At 50.5% G+C, this 17,441-nt stretch overlaps 1 long non-coding RNA gene across 1 annotated transcript; it reads right to left on the reverse strand.

The window, feature by feature from the left end:
• Positions 1-332: 332 nt before the first annotated feature.
• On the reverse strand, positions 333-1,783 carry LOC145717219 (uncharacterized). The gene is made up of 2 exons (XR_014140291.1): positions 1,443-1,783; positions 333-523 (listed from the first exon to the last, which is right to left on the reverse strand). It is a non-coding gene; the product is annotated as an uncharacterized LOC145717219 (long non-coding RNA).
• Between the last annotated feature and the right edge of the window lie 15,658 nt (positions 1,784-17,441).

Below are 17,441 nucleotides of genomic sequence, written 5' to 3' on the forward strand. Positions count from 1 at the left end.
TGCCTTGGCAACCACTTGAGTCCATCTTGAATGATCTGAAATCCCCTTTAGAGACAAATAAGGAAAATCTGTCAGGAGGCTGTTCTGCCGGGGTGGGGGGAGCCCCGAGAAACGGCTTTCTCCCCCCGCCCCCGGTTCTCCCTCTGACTCCTCCTCAGTCTCCACTGGCTCACCTCCTTTTAGACGCTCTCTTAAGAACTTTCCATAGCTCCCGCTCTTCCGAGGGCCTGCCTTGCCCTTTCCCTAATCCACCGTGGAGACACTGTCCCGAGCTCTTTTAAAGGGTTAAGGACTGGCATGCAAAGCCATGCCAAAGATAACAGGAGACAGAGTAAACACACAGATCAGCCTTTTTATAGAGCTTGCTGCTTGCCCCTGGAGACTGGGTGCACGTTCTCCTCGGTCAGCCCAAAGCAGGTCTGACAGGAGAGTTTTACGGGAAAGAAAGACCAGTTTATCCTGAAGTACAGCTCCCAGTCAGGACACGTCGACAAGTCAGCTCTCTGGGCCTCAGCTTCCTCATCTGTTAAAAAAAAAAAAAAAAGAGTTGAGTGGAGGGTCCTTCTGGTTTCTACATTCTAGGAATTTTTATGAATCAAGAATGCAGCATCTCCCAGCTCCCAGAGACACCAGAGATTTCTCTTGGCATGCCTGCTGGGAACTCAGGACCTTGGGATGACAGAAGTCCAGCAGTGAAATGGAGCACGCCTCCACTGCATGAGTCGGTGCTTTTCAAAGCCGTGGACGCAACGTGCACGTGGAGAACCCCATTATTAGCACAGCACGCACTCCACGGCAGACCCCAATTTCAGGGCCACTCCAACTCAAAATCTTTTACTAGGGAAGGTACTCCAGCAAGCTGATTAAATAACTGAGCCCCCTCTGGGAAGCAGAGGCTTTTCTCCAGGAGGAAATATCCTTAGCACAATTCTTGCCCAGCTCTGAGGGTTTCTTTGCCTCTTTCCTTATTATTGAAAAGCAGCTTGAAAAGCTAGAAATGCTGACCTGTTTTCTCTCATTCTTCCTCCCATTTCTAACTGATGGGGAGAAAGCTTTTTCAAGAGAGGAAGAGAGCAGTGTAAATCCTCTTTATCATTTTACTAGTAGACAAGGCAACCACTTTGCCAGTTGGGTACGGGGACTAGGAGAAATGCGAGGAGTCGTGGGAAAAAAGAAAAAAAGGGAGAAGCAAATGCTACCTCAGAAGGAAGCTGAAATGCCTCTTCCCCAAGGCCCTTCTCGGAACATAGAAATTCTCCATAGTCAGCTCAGATTTACTCAGATTTCCCACCCGAAAGACAGAGGGTGCAGGAATTAAGGAGTCGGCTTTGGAGACATAGAGCCAAGTTGGCTCTGACACACACCACTCTTTTGACCATGGGCATGTTCCTTGACCTAAGCGTCAGTTTTTCCATCTGTAAAATGGGAGAAGCAGTATCTACCTTATGGGGTTGTGTGACGATTAGCTTGGAGTGGCAACTTGGCTAGCTCCTAGTGCCCATGTGTGTAATCAAACACGCATCCAGGTGTTGCCGCGAAGGTAATCCGTAGATGTGGTTGACATCTATGATCAGTCGCCTTTAAGTGAAGGAGGTTACTCATCCAATCAGCTGAAGGCCTTAAGGGCAGAAGCTGAGGTTTCCTGGAGGAGGAGAAGAAAGTTTGCCCTAAGACGCCAGCAAAAACTTCTGCCTGAGTTTCCAGCCTGCCGGCCCACCCGATTTTGAACCTGCTAGCCCCCACAATTGCATGAGCCAATTCCTTAAAATAAATCTGTCTCTGTGTGTGTGTATTCTGTTTCTCTGGAGAACCCTGACAAATACAGGCTGTGTGGGGATTGAGATAACACACACGTCCCCGACATGTTTGCTAGCCACCCTGCCCCCCACAACTGCAGCCTGTATAAAGGGGGAACTGGTCTAAACCCTCCTGAGAGACCACATTTTGTCCCCAGATCCCCTCTTGCTGGCTGGCTACAGCTGATTGGACTAGGCAGGAATAGGCACTTGACCTAAAGGCAACCAATAATGGCCTGGCCTGATCTGATCCAAAAGGTCGAGCCAGGCCAATTAGCTTTGTTTTCTTAGGAGCTTCAGTGGCAATTAAATAAAGAACTCAGCAGCTGGGAGAGGACGTGTCAGGTCAAAGGCGGAGCAATTAAAAAGCTGCCTAACGGGCAGTCATGAAATAAGACCGTCATGGTGTATGACCACATAGTGACCCACATTTCTATGAATCTGTTGCCAGTCTTTACAACTGGGGAGATTTCACATAGACACACAGCCAGAAAGCCTATAACACGGGGCCTGTCCAGCCACAGCGAGCGGGAGCTGGGGGGCGGTGGCCTGTTTCCGGGGGCCCTATGTCCTCCCACCTACCAGCCTCCACCAGGCCCTACTATGCACCATCTGGCCAGCCGCATGCTTATGCTACCTGCCTGGCAAATGTAAGGATCAGTGCTTGCAACCCCTGAGTTCGAGGGAAGGTTCTTGGATGACTGCTTCTCAGAAACCAGGGTAGCCTTGACTACAGAGCCACCTAGACCTTGAGAATGACGGAGGCAAAACCTTAATATGATTCCTGTGCCTACATTGCCTTGAGGCTCCCCTGAATCTTCCACATAAATCCTCTGTACCTGAGCTAGGGTCAACAGTTCTCTATTCCCTGCACTAGCAACATCCCGTGTATCCCGGGGTAATAACGGAAACTCTCTTCCCAGTCCTCCCAGAGCTCAGGTCTCTCAGAGGCTGTGTGTTGTGCAATGGGCTGCCGTCTAAGGGGGACTCCAGAGAACACCGGCTGATGATGTCCAGCTGCAGCCTCAGGGATCAGTTGGGTTGGGCCCACTTCTGCCAGGGAAGATATAGAGATGAGGGCTATGGCAGGCTGGCTCACGGGGCTAACAGTTTGGGGAATACCAGAGTAACTCCCACGAGGCGCCTACCTAGGGTTTCCTGGGGTCAGGAGTAAACAAAGCATAGATTGGTCTTCTGGATACCTGGGAAAGCCAAGGTGGTGTCCAGCAGGACTGTGAGGAAGTTGATTCATGCCCGCAATGACAAGGGACCTTAGCCCTAACACAAGAACTGGGGTGCACACTGTGGACAGTGTCCCAGGACAGCTGGGCCAGGAGCTCTTTATCCACCAGTGTGGAAGTGTGCAATATGGGCTTACTACTGGTATGGCTGACTGTGACTGTAACTTCAACTCACTAAATAATCATGGATATCGGGACCTCGTTCCTAGTTTGCCAAGAACGCAACATGGGTGACTTCCTGGGTCCATGCAGACTTTAGAATCGTCCTATGCTATGCCCATGTGTTCCTAGCAGCTCTGCTTTGGCAAGGATCTTGCCTCACAGAGGTGAGTGCCAGGGGATTGCAATTTGCCATCACTGACTCCCAGATATGCTGGATGTGAGCCACCAAACTCAACGCCCAGGGAGGTCTCTACCTCACTTCCTAGATAACAGCTGGTACAACAGACACACATAGGTCTGACTTGCAGGCTGGGCCGAGGGCTGAGAGCAGGATCTCTTATCCTGAACCCGACGCACATTTTGACAGTAGGACGCTCCTTAGTGTCAAGTTTTCAATCAGTAGCTGGAGGAAGGAGCATGGCTGCCTGAGAAAGGAGGAACACGGTTGTTTTCTTGACCTTTTCCACTGTTGGGTGGAATATTAAGCCACCTTCTCTTACCTGAATGGGTCACTCTCATTTGAAAACAAGTTGGGTTCTTTTGGGGTTTTTATTTTGAAAACAAGTTTTTAATTTTTATTTATTTATTTATTTTAAAGATTTATTTATTTGAGAGAGAGAGAGAGTGAGAGAGAGAGCCCAAAAGGGGGTAGGGTCAGAGGGAGAAGCAGACTCCATGCTGAGCAGGGAGCCCAACGTGGGGCTCGATCCCAGGACTCCGGGATCTTGACCTGAGCCGAAGGCAGTCGCTTAACCAACTGAGCCACTCAGGCACCCCAAAACAAGTTTTTAAATACACGGATTATTTTCTGAATCTAAATTAACTTTACTTTCAAGGTAGAGAACTTGGAGAAGACATAAAAGAATACAGAAGAAAGTAAAGACTAATGTTACTGCATAGTTGGAAAGCATATTGCAGCGTGAGCTGTTTAGTGATTCCCCTCAGGTGGGTCCCAGAGCTGGGGAGGCAGAGCTGAGGGCTGGTTAGGGCTTAGAGGAAACCCGTCTGGAGTTCCTTTGCCTGGGCAGCCAGCGACAGACTCGGTGGTCTTCAATTAGCCCATGAGCACCCAGTAGCATCCTGCACTCACCAGCATCTGCTCAGAGCTCCGGAATAATGGTCCCTATTCCTGAAAGCAGTAATTACCTTCTCCGGGAAAACTGCAGCACTGACTCAGCAGCCAGATATGTCTCTGGATCCCGTCTAGCCCGGCCTTAAATCAAGCACATCCTTCCTTGAAGCCATCTCCACCTTCGCCACAGCAGCTGTAGTTAATTCCTTCCATGTGTCTCATGCAAGACACCCCCAAAGTCCGTGGCTTTTTTTAAATCAGGATAGCCGGGGCACCTGGAAACAACCAAAACATCCTTCAAAAAGGTCAATGATGAGGGGCGCCTGGGTGGCTCAGTTGTTTAAGCGACTGCCTTCGGCTCAGGTCGTGATCCCGGGGTCCTGGGATCGAGCCCCACATCAGGCTCCCTGCTCCGCAGGGACTCTGCTTCTCCCTCTGCCCCTACCCCTGCTCAAGCTCTCTCTCTCTCTCTCCCACCCCACCCTCAAATAAATAAATAAAATTTAAAAATAAATAAATCAGGATAGCCCCAGTATGTATCTCTGAAGCCAGCCCACCACACCCAAGTGTCTACTGGAAGGTCGTTTTCCTCTCTCCCAGCTCATACTTCTGCCTGGTGTCTGGCCCCACACTCTCCCCCTACGAGCTTCGACAGCTCATTTCAAGTCAGCTGGTTCAGCACATGCTTGCAGAGGGCCGCGTGTCTGTGATAAAAGAAGGTTCTGAGACACTGCTTTTCAATAAGCTGCTCATGTAACACGTCCCCTGGGAGAACATCTTTCCTGCATGCCTATGGCCCCTGAGTCAGTCTCCAACCAAAACAAACTCCCACATGTCTTGCTTAAACCTCCAAATTAATTTCTTCTGATAACAAATCTCTGTTAAGCGTCTCCCCTGTAGCAGGTCCCTGGGCGCTGGTCCCTGCTGCAGGTCCATGGGTGCAGTGGAGGATACCAGCTGATTAAGATGGGTCTACCACCGATGAGTCACAGGATTCTGGAATGTGAGAGCAAGAAAGGGCAGGAGACCATCAGTGCAAGCTCTCATTACACCTGGGAAAACGAGGCCTGTGCAGGGACATGTCTTAGTTCTTCCGGCTTCCATAATGAGCAACGGAGCTGGACCTAGAGCCCGGTTCTTTAGACTCTTTGGCCAGGTCCTTGCCATTCCATTCCAAGGGGCAAACTTTAGGTTTCCAGGCAGGTGACCTAAAGGAGTGACATGGCTGAGCAGGGACTGTGTTGAGCCGGAGGGTATAGACCCCTCTAAAGGTAACATTTTATGCCTCATTCAGCCTACTTAGCCACCAGCTGGAATACCACCCCCCTCCTCACTCCACACCCTGCAGGTGGAAACACAGGGGGGTGGTTAAGTCCAGTCCCTTAGCCCTACTTAGTGGAATACCCTAAGAACTGAAGTTTGTTTAATCCCATTTGCATGGCTTAGCCACCAGGCTCAACTCTACCGTGCATAAGAATCGCCTGGAGGAGGGGGTTAAAATATGAATCCCTGGACCCTTCCCAAAGAGTCTGAGCCAGAACCAGGTGATGTGACTGACATTCAAGCTGTTAAGCCCCTGGGAAAGGAACGGGGCTGCTCTCCCAGAACCTTGGAATCTGGAGCAGGCTGGATGGCCTAGCTGTGGGACTTCACTTCCCCCTGTGTTGTTACATAAGGAGGTTGGATGGGATGATCCCAGTGGACCCTCCAGTTCTGACATCCCAGGGTGGTGTCATTCGGCGAGTCCCACACACTCGGACCCCTTGGCATGGCTGAGCACACAGACGTGGAGTTACTGGGGGTTCGGGTCACACTTAAATCCACCTGCATGGGGCTCCCTGGACAATACTCCCTCCTGAAGATGAACCTAGAGATGTGTGCCTGGTTCAGTCAGAACACCGCATGCCCACTGACAACCTCCCATCACATGTGCCCTTCCCAGGGGCCCTGAGAACAGAGCCTGGCTGACGGGCCCATCAGCCTAGGTGGGTTGGACCCTCCAGACTCCGCCATTTTGTTTTCATCTTCTTTCCCACTGACGTGTCTTACTTCTGAGGATGCTCTCTCATACCCCCTGCCTGGGAGGGGATGAGCCCATAGACACAAAACACATGATCCTCCAAGGGATGAGAAAAGAAGAGGTCCTAGGGGAGTCAGCTCCGGGCCGGAGAGCCAGACTGGTCCTGCCTCTCCCTTTTGAGTCCAGAGGTGAGAGAGGATTTGGGGTCAAACCTGAGTTCCAATCTTGACTCTGCCGCTTACCAGGGGGTGGGTAGTCCAAGTGACTCAACTCCTCTGAGCCTCAGTGTTTCTCATCAGAAAAACGAAATGAGAAAAATCAAGTTTACCTTCAGCACGTGGGGAGAATAAAATCTGATTACATGCCGGGAGCTCCTGGCACTTAAAAGGGGCTCAGTAATCCCGCCCTTCCCCTCCCTCTTGCAGCTCGCTTTTGCCCACCTTCTACTTAGGGGAAGGTGTGGCTGCCTAGGATCTGCAGTTTAGGAATCATCAGGGTGGAATAGGGTTGGAGGAGGCCGCCTTCTCTCCTTTGTGTTATTGAAAAATTTTCAAAAGAAACATTTACACCAAAAGCAACTCTGGGAAAACAAAGGGAAAGGAACAAAGCAAATATAAATCCATAAAATGAAATACAGATTGCAGCTCGGGCAAGAGCCTCTGATAACTCCCACCCCTACCCCATGGTTCCCAGGGACCCGAACAATAGGTCCGATTGGAGCTGCTGCGTGGGTCTCCCCCTGAAAATTGAAGCCTGTCCCTCCGCCTCCTGCCTCCCGTGGGGCCTCCTCTGCCTCGGGGGCTGTTTTCTCGGCTGGGAGGGTGGGAGGTGCCAGACTTGCAGGCACAGAGAGCACTGGACTTAGCCCTGTCAGCTTTGCAGCTCCTCTGTGGCTCCGGGCCCAACCCACACCGCACTGGCCTGCAGCCCCCACCCCGCCCCCGGCGGCCCCTAAAGGGACAATAATCACAGCCCTGCCCTCGTGGAGCTGCACAAAGCCTGTGCCAACTTCGGACTCAAGGGGACTGCCACTCGAGTGGCTGCTGGAGCACAACAGGGGCAGGAGGCTGACAGGACTGCCTTTCTGCCTCTGGGCCCGGGGTGACACCGAGTCCTTGCTGTGAACCACTGCTCTGCTCTCAGCCAAAAGGACGCCCGGTATAGAGCCCCCAGGACAACCGGAAGCCCAGAAAGGTCAAGGCCCCCAACAGTAGTCTAGAAGCTCTTGTGCTCAGGGTCCACCAAGGCACATCAACAGCCGAAGGTGGAGGGAACTCAGAACCTGCGCAAGATTAGATTCAGATGCAGTGAAAGAGCAAAGTGGGCAGCTAGTTAAAGCACCGTTGTGTCTACGAGGGGGTGGGATTTTTCTGCACTGGAGGACAAAACTAATACCTTCTAGGTAGCCTTCTACCTAGATGGCCAGACCTTCTAGGGCAGCAGACTTCGATCAGAATACGGAAAATCTTTTAAGCAGGGCAGCGCAGCACAGTGGGCTGCCTGTGGGAGGCTCTGGGGAAGGGGGACAAGAGTGTGCCCTTAGGGGGCAGCCACCTGGGTCAAGTCCCAGCTCTAGCAACAGCTGTGTGACCTTCGCAAGTTTCTGAACCTCTCTGACCTCAGCTGCAAAATGAAGGCAATAACGGTACCTACCTCCTGGGGCTACTGTTAGGGCTCGAGTCAGTTGGTAAAGGGCATGGAGCCTACACGTGCATACACTGACACGAGGATTATGTTGCGAGGTGCCGAGACCTCATTCCTGGGAGCGGTCGAACCTGGGCTGGAAGACAAGCTTCAGGTCCGTGGAGATCGAACCAGGCCACGTTACGAAAAGAGAGCATGGGCTCAGGTGGCAGATGGCTCTGTTTCATATCACACAGCGACCACTGTGACTTTGGGCAAACCACAAAATCTGCAGGTTTCCGTTTTAACGTCCATAAATGAGGCTAAGGTCTCTCACTCCACACACTGACACGAGGATTAAATCATCATGTGTACAGACATCTTACGGTTTGCACTTTTTCTTGTATTTTTCAAATCTCAAAAAATAATAACGAAAGGTATTTAAAGGACAATCACTGATGTATAGTCCCTGCCACGTAATGGGCAGAGGACACAGGGCCTCGACCCCCTTCCTGCCCGAAAGCCCCGTGGCTCCCCAGACACCAGAACCGGTCTTCAGCAGCCTTGTTGCTGGTCTTTTTGTCATTTTACAACGAGTACCCTCTCCTTTCAGGCTGCCTTGTGTGACTCACCCTTCTTTGCAATTAACTGTGATGTTCTGCTGGCGGCTTCCGTTACAAATGATGAGAAGAACAGCCGATTTGGCCTCAACCAGGGTCTGGCAGGTGGGATTGTCTCACCTCATGATTTACTGCCACAGAGACAGAGGATGCGCCCCCGGGCATGTCACAGCTGGCCTGCCTCTCCCCCACTGCTTAGTTTTGTTCCCTGACCTGGGTCCTCTGGCACATTCTGTTCCAAGGGCCAGGCCTGCCCAGTCACACATGCTTGCAGGCACCTGGCTGGCTGGTAGGAGGGAGGCTGGCAAAGAGAGAAATGCTATTTCTTCTCTTAGAGTTTGTCTCCCATTTAGTTCAGGATGCTTTAATTGAACACCTACTCTGTGCCAGGTACTCTAGGGGATCAGATGGGAATTTGAAGCCGTTCTCACTGCCTAGCAGCTTATAATTCAGCGGGAGGTGAAGGCAGATCCACGCAGAGCCCTGAGGCCTTGATAGCACGGAGCGACTGCTGTGGGAGTATAGAGAAGAGACTTTCCAACCACGGGTGCCCTTGAGAGGCTTATTGCAGCTGCCATTTGTTGAGCATCTCCTGTGTGCAGCGTACTTCCCTTACCTCAGTTGATCTACACAAGTCTGTGAGGAATGGGATTATTATCATGCCCATTTTACAGATGGAGAAAATGAGGTTCTGAAAGGTGAAATGACTTACCCAAGTTACATCGCCATTGAGAGGTAGAATCAGAACCACAGTCTAAGTTCCAAACACATGTTTTTTTCCTGAAGGCCAGGCTGCCTATTTCCTAAAGAAGGCTGGATTTGACCTGGGCTGGAAGAAGGCTGATATTTCCTTGCCGGGGGTTGGGCATTCCTTCTAGATGAGTACAAACTGCCTGCTCTGAGATACAGCTCATATCCTCCCTCTTCTTCCCACAAGAGGCTGATGAAGACTCATGGCAGGCTTGGTGAAGGACCTTTCTAGTTCTTGTCTCCAGCCTCCACCTGTGATTCCACCCTAAATAAATAACCACACCGTCAACCCAAGTGGTACTGTCCGTCCACTGGAACCATCAACCCAGACTGATGTAACACCTGCTGGGAGTTTTTACGCGGTGATGCACCATTAATAACCTATTCAACTCTAACTGGCTGAGCACAAACACATCCTTTATGTTCCCTTCAGGCACGTTTGTTTTGCCCCAATTATAGAATTTTAGATGATTAGTGCTGGAAGATAAGAACCGAGTTCAAGTACTTCTTCCTACAGATCCCATACTGAGGTTCAGAGATGGGATGAGCTGGCCTAGGGGCTTTGAGAAAGGACATCTGAGGGGTGTCTGGGTGGCTCAGTGGGTTAAGCATCTGCCTTTCGCTCAGGTCATGATCTCAGGGTCCTGGGATTGAGTCCGGCCTGGGATCTCTGCTCAGCGGGGAGTCTGCTTCTCCGTCTCCCTCTGCCCCTCCCCCTGCTTGTGCTCTGTCTTTCTCTCTCTCAAATAGATTTTAAAAATTAAAAAAAAAAAATCTTAAAAAAAAAAAGAAAGAAAGAAAGGACAGCCGAAGAGCCACTGTCTTCATGCTCCTCAGCTACTGGGAGGGGCAGAACGAAGATTCACGGAGCACATCTCCAGCTGGGTTTTATCCTGGGCATTGTACTGTCACATTTCATCCCCATCACAGCCCTGATTCGGCGTCCAGTACCCCATTTTCTAGATGAGAAATCTAATGACCTGAGGAATCATGGGACATGCCCAAGGTCCTATGAGAAGAAGCCAAGGTAGGGACACACAGCTGGCTGTCTCCCAAATCCTACCACAGAACAGAAGGAGGCAGGTGTTTCTCCCTCCGCCCCTTTTTGGGCTTGCAAAATAGGCTGAGGTATGGTGTAGACCCAGGAGCTCTAGGACCTAGTTGTCCAGCTTAAAGGGGCCTAGCACTGGACCTTCCCACGGGAGAGATCTGAGCTGCCCGAAGTAATGACCAGCCCTGGGCAGGCACAAAATGACACACAGAGGGCTGTGGAAAGGGTGCTTACATCTCTTGCTTTGTTCCTGGATGACTCATGCAGCCCACATAACAAAATTAATGTCTTCTCCAGCACCAGCAAATTGTATTTCTTCCTTTAAAACATCACAACCAGCCTGCAAATGGCCCTGGCTTATTTCGGAGACATAGAGCCATCCTGTGGCCACTTCCCTGGACAGGATGGCAGCTACAGTCAGGACCCCCGGAATGGGGGGGCCTCCCTGAAGCTGTCTCTAAGCCCTGCACTCTGCTTCTGGCCAGACCTTCTGCTCCAGCCAGTGACATTCTGTCATACCCGCATCTCCTCTGAACAGATGTTGCATGTAAGAGCAGGTGCTCTGGAAGTCCCCCCCCACCCCGGGGTGGCCCAATTTACTCACCTCTCAGGCTTCAGCTCCAGGGCATCCGCTCTGTGAGCCTACTCTGCTTCCCCTTGCACTGTTACTATGCATTGGCCCTTCCTCACTTTGTGACTTCACTATCTCCATATGCAGGTCTCTTCCCACAAGAATAAATACCAGCCAGCATTTATATAGTACTTGCCTTGTACCAATACTGTTCTAAGATACATATGTGCATAGATACGTGTGTGTATATACTGTGTACGTATGTGTGTGTGTGTGTGTGTATAGACACAGATGCTCATCTAATCTTCACAATTATGTGAAGTTATGAAATAGGCCATGTTATCACCATTTTACCGACGGAGAAACTGAGACAGAGCGAGGCTACATAATTTGTTGGCCATCACCCAGCTAGGTAAGCAGCAGAGCCAGAATCTGGATCTCTTCAGGCTGCAGATCCCTCTTCCTACCCTGTACCCCATGGCCTCCAGCACCAGTCACGCCCAGTTTTACTTGCTGAGTTCCCACCTCACGGCCCCTCCCCCCATTCCATGGTCTACTTGAGGAGAGGGCTTGCGTCTTCTCCCTCCAGTGGCCCTGTGCTGGGCTCAGCATCTGGACCACAGCAGGGCTCCACACTGCTGACTGACGCCCTGGGCCACCAGCCCCTTCCCCTGACTCCACACATCTTCCTGCCTCTGATTTCTTCAGTTCCCCCCCCACCCCGCCCCATCCCCTTGGGGCACGTCCCGGACCTGTTCTCTGTGCCAAGGATTTTGGTGCTACCTCAGTCCGGGCCCTGCCTCTCTGTTAGGGGCTCAGTGCTTCATCCTGTGGGGGCCAGGGGGTGCAGGGGAACACAGACAAGCATGCGCCCCATTCCTAGTTCAATTTTTCTTTGCCTTTCAAAAGCACTGTGTACATATACATGCATTCAACAATTAATCTTGGACACCTACCTCAAATCAGACACTGTTCTAGGCGTGGAGAATATACTGGCAACTACCATCATGACAGTTACGTTCCAGTGAGGGAGACAAGGGGCACACAAAGAGCAACGGGGTGTGTGATAGCGTGCCAAGGGACGGCAGGCACTAGAAAGGGGAAAAGAGTAGGGAAGGGCAGACAGAGACAGAGATGGAATGGGGAGGGAGGGCTTCTCTGCAGATAGGATATTGGAGCAGAGACCTGATGAAGTGAGGGAGACAGGCTGGCACCTGTGGGAAGAAGTTCCAGGCCGAGGGAACCGCCGGGGCCACATGCTGCGATGGCTAGTACGTGAGGAGCAGAGTGGATGCGTGTGATGGTGGCAGTGGGTCCTACAGATCCTCGTGGGCTGTGAGGAGGATAGGAGGTTTGTCTTAGTCAGGACTGCTTGAACAAAATACCACAGCCTGGGTGCCTTATAAACACCAGAAATATGTTTCTTGTAGTTCTGGAGGCTGGAGGTCTGAGATCAGGGGCCCAGCATGGGCATGGTTGGGGGAGCGTCCTCTTCTGGGTCGCAGACTTGTGGTTGTGTCCTCACCTGGTGGAAGGGGGGACGGAGCTCTGTGAGGCCTCTTTTCTGAGAACATGAATCCCGTTCACCTAAGCAGCTGGGCATTAGGATTTCAACATATGAATCTGGGGAGACACAAACATTCAGGCCATAGCTGGTTTTATTCCAACTGTGTTGGAAACTCCCGAAGAGGTGGGTACAATCTGACCCAGGTTTTAAAAATGGGAAAGCTCGGATTGTGTGTGTTACCCAGTTACCCAGATGGAAAATGATGTTTGGGGTTCTTCAAGGGCTTTCTGTTCCCACTGTTTCTCTCAACAACTCCCTCCCCGCACAGCCATGTTGTGTCTCCACAGACTTCAACTAGAACTCAGGGCCCAACAAGGGACACGACTAAAGAAATCATCGCTGCTGACACAGGCTGGGACGGGGTGAACCAGGATCTGTGGCAACACAGAAAAGGGGCTTCCAGTGAGCCGGGGCTTCCTCGCCCAGAAAGTCAGGGATGGCTTCTGCAGGAGGTAGCGTGTGACAGGAGACCTGAATAAGCAGGGGTCTAGCCATGGGGAACCACACGCGTGGACAGAGAAATCACAACGCTACTGTAGTGAAGGTCTTGCCTCTACCCTGATTCCCTCACCCCCTTGTCCTTCAGTGCCCACCTTGCCAACCCCAGCGCTGGCCTTTGAACCTCACTGTACAAATTTGCCACCACTGGTTCCAACACAAACTTACACTGTAATCCCAGCTGGACCCTTGGCCACCCAGCACTCCTTTCCCTGGAAATTAACTGCCTGCCACCTTCCCAACGGCTCAAACTCCAAGCTTCCCTTCTCTCCCTGCTTCCTTCACCAGCAAGGTGACCCGACCTCACGGTACAATGGGAACTCTACCTCCTTGCCCCTGATCTCCACCTGAAGGACGTTCACATCTTCAACCCTCATCTCCTTCACATGGTCTCAGAAGAGATGCGATCATTCTTCTTGATTAAGATTAACCATTTATCTTCCTTTGCCTAAGTGGATTATATTTTGGGGTAACCAAATAGCCCAGGTGAATAAGGGAGAGTTCCTTTTGATAGAAGAATTCCAGCAAAAAAAAAAAAGTGAATGGAATAGAGAATTAGAAAATTATCTTTCTGCAATCCCATTTGGTGCAGGTGAAAATTACCAGTGGATGAAACAATCAGAAGGCATATTAATGGGACACTTTACATGGAGAGAGAAGGCTACTAGCACCTGACCCTCACTGTTGCATCTTAGTGAGATCACTGGGAATGAGCCAACAACATGTACACCTCCTGATGAGATGAAACGTGGGGGCTGGGGCCTCACCTGCACATTAGAATCACCTGGGGGAGCTTTAACACGTACTGATGTCTGGATCCATCCCCACTAATTATGATTTAAAAGGTCTGGGTGCAGCCTACCCAAGGAGATGTTTACAAAGTGCCCCCACTGATTCTAATGAGTAGCCAAGGCTGGGATCTCTGCCACACGATTCAGAAAGCTTTACCCATGAAGCGCAAAGTACACCATGAATTGTGCTTCCCCTGCAAAAGTGGGTCCTACTCAAGCCTCTCAAGTTAATCTCTAGTGAAATAAATTTTAAGGGATAGAGAAACAAGTTAAGTGGCACTGTGAGGAAGCAACCAGACAAATCCACTCATTCTGCCCAGCAACTGACTCATGTCATGTTTTCAATAATTCAGTGGCTTTAAAAAGGGGGTGGAGGGGCTATTCTAGATTGAGACTTTAAAGACCTAAGAACCACCTGCAGTGCATGGATGTGCTTTAGATCTTGAATTAAACAAATCATTTTTTAGACAAGTGGGGAAACCTGACTGTGGACTGGACGTTAGAGGCTACCAAGAGGGAATGCCTCGTTATTAGGCATGTAATTACATTGCAACAGTGTAAGAAATGTTTACATCTAGGTGTAAAAGTGTGAAATGATAGGAGATCTGGGATTTGTTTTAAAATATTTCAGCAACAACAAAAAAACCATCGTCGAAGCAAGTGTGACAAAAGTTTAAGAATTATTAAATCCAGAGAGAGAGTGAATATGGGTGTTCCATTATGTTTTTCTCTCTACTTTTGTATATATTTTCTAATACAGCTTTTACAAAGGTGGCCCTTCTTGCTTCTCCAGTATCAGATGTCATGATTATTTGTGTTATTACCTTGGCTCCCTCGTTCCATCCTCAGAAGCAGCAGCACCAACACCAGTTGAACGAGACCAGGCACCGTACTGGGTGCTAATTCCCACCAGCGTCCAGTGGGGTAGGTGCTGTCATCCTCACCGTACAGACAAGAAACTGAGTTCAGAGACATCATCACTCACTCAAGGTCACATAGCCAGTTTGGGACAATCAGTATTAGAAGTCAGATACAACAGCCCCTGGTCTTTATCACTAAGCTCTGCTACTGTCTTCCCCCTTCCTCCCTCTTGTGTTCTCTCTCTCTCTCCTTCATCATCTCCCTCCTCTTCTGGCCCACTTCATCCTGTTAGGACATACCCTTCAACCATTCTGGAGCATGGCCCTTCCTCTCTCCTTCTCTTCCCTCCCCATATCGCTAGGAAGAGTTATCGGTACTTACCTACCTTCTTGCTCACTCCCATTTGTTCCTTAGTCCCTTGTACTCTGACTTCTACCACAAGGCCAAAAGAGACCTCATTTAAAAAAACCCTGGAGAATGTTCTCCACCCCATGTAATCTCCCTGCAGCACATGACCCGCTGCCTGTCCCCCCCTCCCCCGCCCTCCCCACCCGCCGCCTTCTTGGAGCCTTCTCTCCCGTTGACTGGGCAGATGGATTCATCTGAAAACTGCCTTCTCTCTTTCTCTGACTCCTCATCCCCCTTCTACAAAATTAATGTCACGTTTTCCATGTACTAAGCAGCGCGATCTTCATTATCTACATAAGTATTTCTCAGACTGGGGCCCTGTGACCAGCATCACAATCACCTGGGGTATATGGTAAAAATGCAGAGCCCAGAGTGTCTGGGTGGCTCAGTCGGTTAAGCTCTAACTCTTGATTTTGGCTCAGGTCACAATCTGAGGGTCCTGGGATCTAGCCCCAGGTCTGGCTCCACGCTCAGACGGGAGTCTACTTTACGATTCTCTCCTTCTCCCTCTGCCCCTCCCCCCTCTCAAATAAATAAAGAGGTCTTTAAAAAAAAAAATGCAGATCCCAGGACCCACCCACACCTGCTGAACTCTCAGATCTAGTCTCTTCATGTTAGTAAGTTCCCCCAGGAGATTCTTACTCCTAGAGTAACAATGCTTTCCCAGTGCCCCTTCCTTTCCAAAGCTTCCACCTGCTACCTGCAGGGTGATAATTCTGAATACTGCAGATTTGTTGCAGCTTTCAAGCCTTCTTTCCTACCCATCACCTAGTCTAGAAACCCCAGTCTCATCCTCTTCCTCATTTTAATAGCCCCACCGTGTTAGTTCTGTTCCTGAACCATTCCTTGCATCCATCCCCTCCCCTTGTCCCACTGAGCCCCACCGCCCTGCCCCGGGGGGAACTCTCATCTTTTCTCACCTGGCTTATTGCATTCGCTTTCTGAGTGGTCCCTTTGCCCATAGAGACTCCCCCACCTTCCAAATCGTCCTCCAGATTCCTGTAAGAGTGCTCAAAACAAAGCACTGATCTAATTATGTGGATTTCCCAGCCCTGCAATATGCAGTGCTTCCCTATTGCCTATAAAATAATGTCCACATTCCTCTGTGATCTGACCTCTACCTACCTTTCTGGTCTTATCTTCACTTCAGAAAAAAATGACCAAAACTAAAACCACTCTTTTTTCCCCACGTATTCCTGTGCTTTGCTCATGCAGTCCCTTCTGCCACGGGAATGTTCCTCCTCTCATCTTGAATGTTGAAATCCTATCCTCTGTGGCAGCTAGATTCAAAACAGCCTCCCCAGTGAGCCTTGTCTCCTGGTCGTCATGCCCTCATGTCATCCCCTCCCATTTGGATCTGGCCTATCAATAGAATGCAGTAGAAGGGCCGTGGTGTAATGCCCAAGGTTAGCTCAACAAAGACCTTGCGTTTTATCCCTTGGTCTCCTGGAATGATGCTCACATGCCATGTGAGAAGTTTAAGTACTCTGTTTGCCATGCTGTGAGGAACTCAAGCTAGCCAAGTTGGAAAACCATGGAGAGAGAGACACCCTGTCAGCCCACGCTGTTCCAGACATCTCAGACAAGGTGTGCCAGGCATGTGCGCCATGGAGTCATTTTGGGTGCCGGTGGAGCCTTTGAATGGCTCCAGCCCCAGCTGCAACCTGTCACCCCATATGAGACCCCAAGTGAAAACCTCCCAGGGAACCCAGCTGACGACCCACAGAACTATGAGAGAGTATAATCGATTGTTGTTTTAAGCCACTAAGGATTGGAGTGTTTGTTACACAATAATAGATTGCTGGAACAATTTCTTTCCAAGCACAGCTCAAATCCCCCCTCTTCAGTGTAGAGACTGCTGAGTCCTGGGACAGAATGAATTGCCCTCTCCCGTGTGCTCACAACTTTTTGTGACCATCAAGGACATATCACAGTCTGGCGCACAACTGAGGAAGGGCAAAGATTTTGCTCACTCATCTACTTGGCGCTGGTGCCAATCACTGTTCATGGCATGGAGTAGATGTTCAGACAGTGTTTGCTGAATTGAATTGATCTCCTTTCCCTTGCCCAGCTGCTCAAGGCAGCCAGCCTCAAGACCGCCCAGACACTGAGCATCGGGGAAACCCCCGAGCACACAGGATTGACGAGGGAAGTTGAGTGTACCAAATCAGTGTTGGCAAAAAGCTTTCCAAACCAGAAGGAAGGAAAACTTTGGAGACAATTTCAAAAAACCAAATGGAAGAGAGACAGAAGAGGCTAGAGGTGGCTGTCATTCCTTGCTCGTTGACACAAGACAAACATTTGAGGACCGGAGGCTTCTGGGCCAAGTGCCCACTTCCCCGACAGCCTGGAAGGCTCCCACCCATTCTGGTTCAGGAGGGGGGGCCCTGGGCGTCCACCACGGACCCAG

This window comes from Leptonychotes weddellii, chromosome 1 (assembly GCF_054177405.1).
Source record: "Leptonychotes weddellii isolate Sample4059 chromosome 1, ASM5417740v2, whole genome shotgun sequence".
Classification (NCBI taxonomy): Eukaryota; Metazoa; Chordata; class Mammalia; order Carnivora; family Phocidae; genus Leptonychotes; species Leptonychotes weddellii.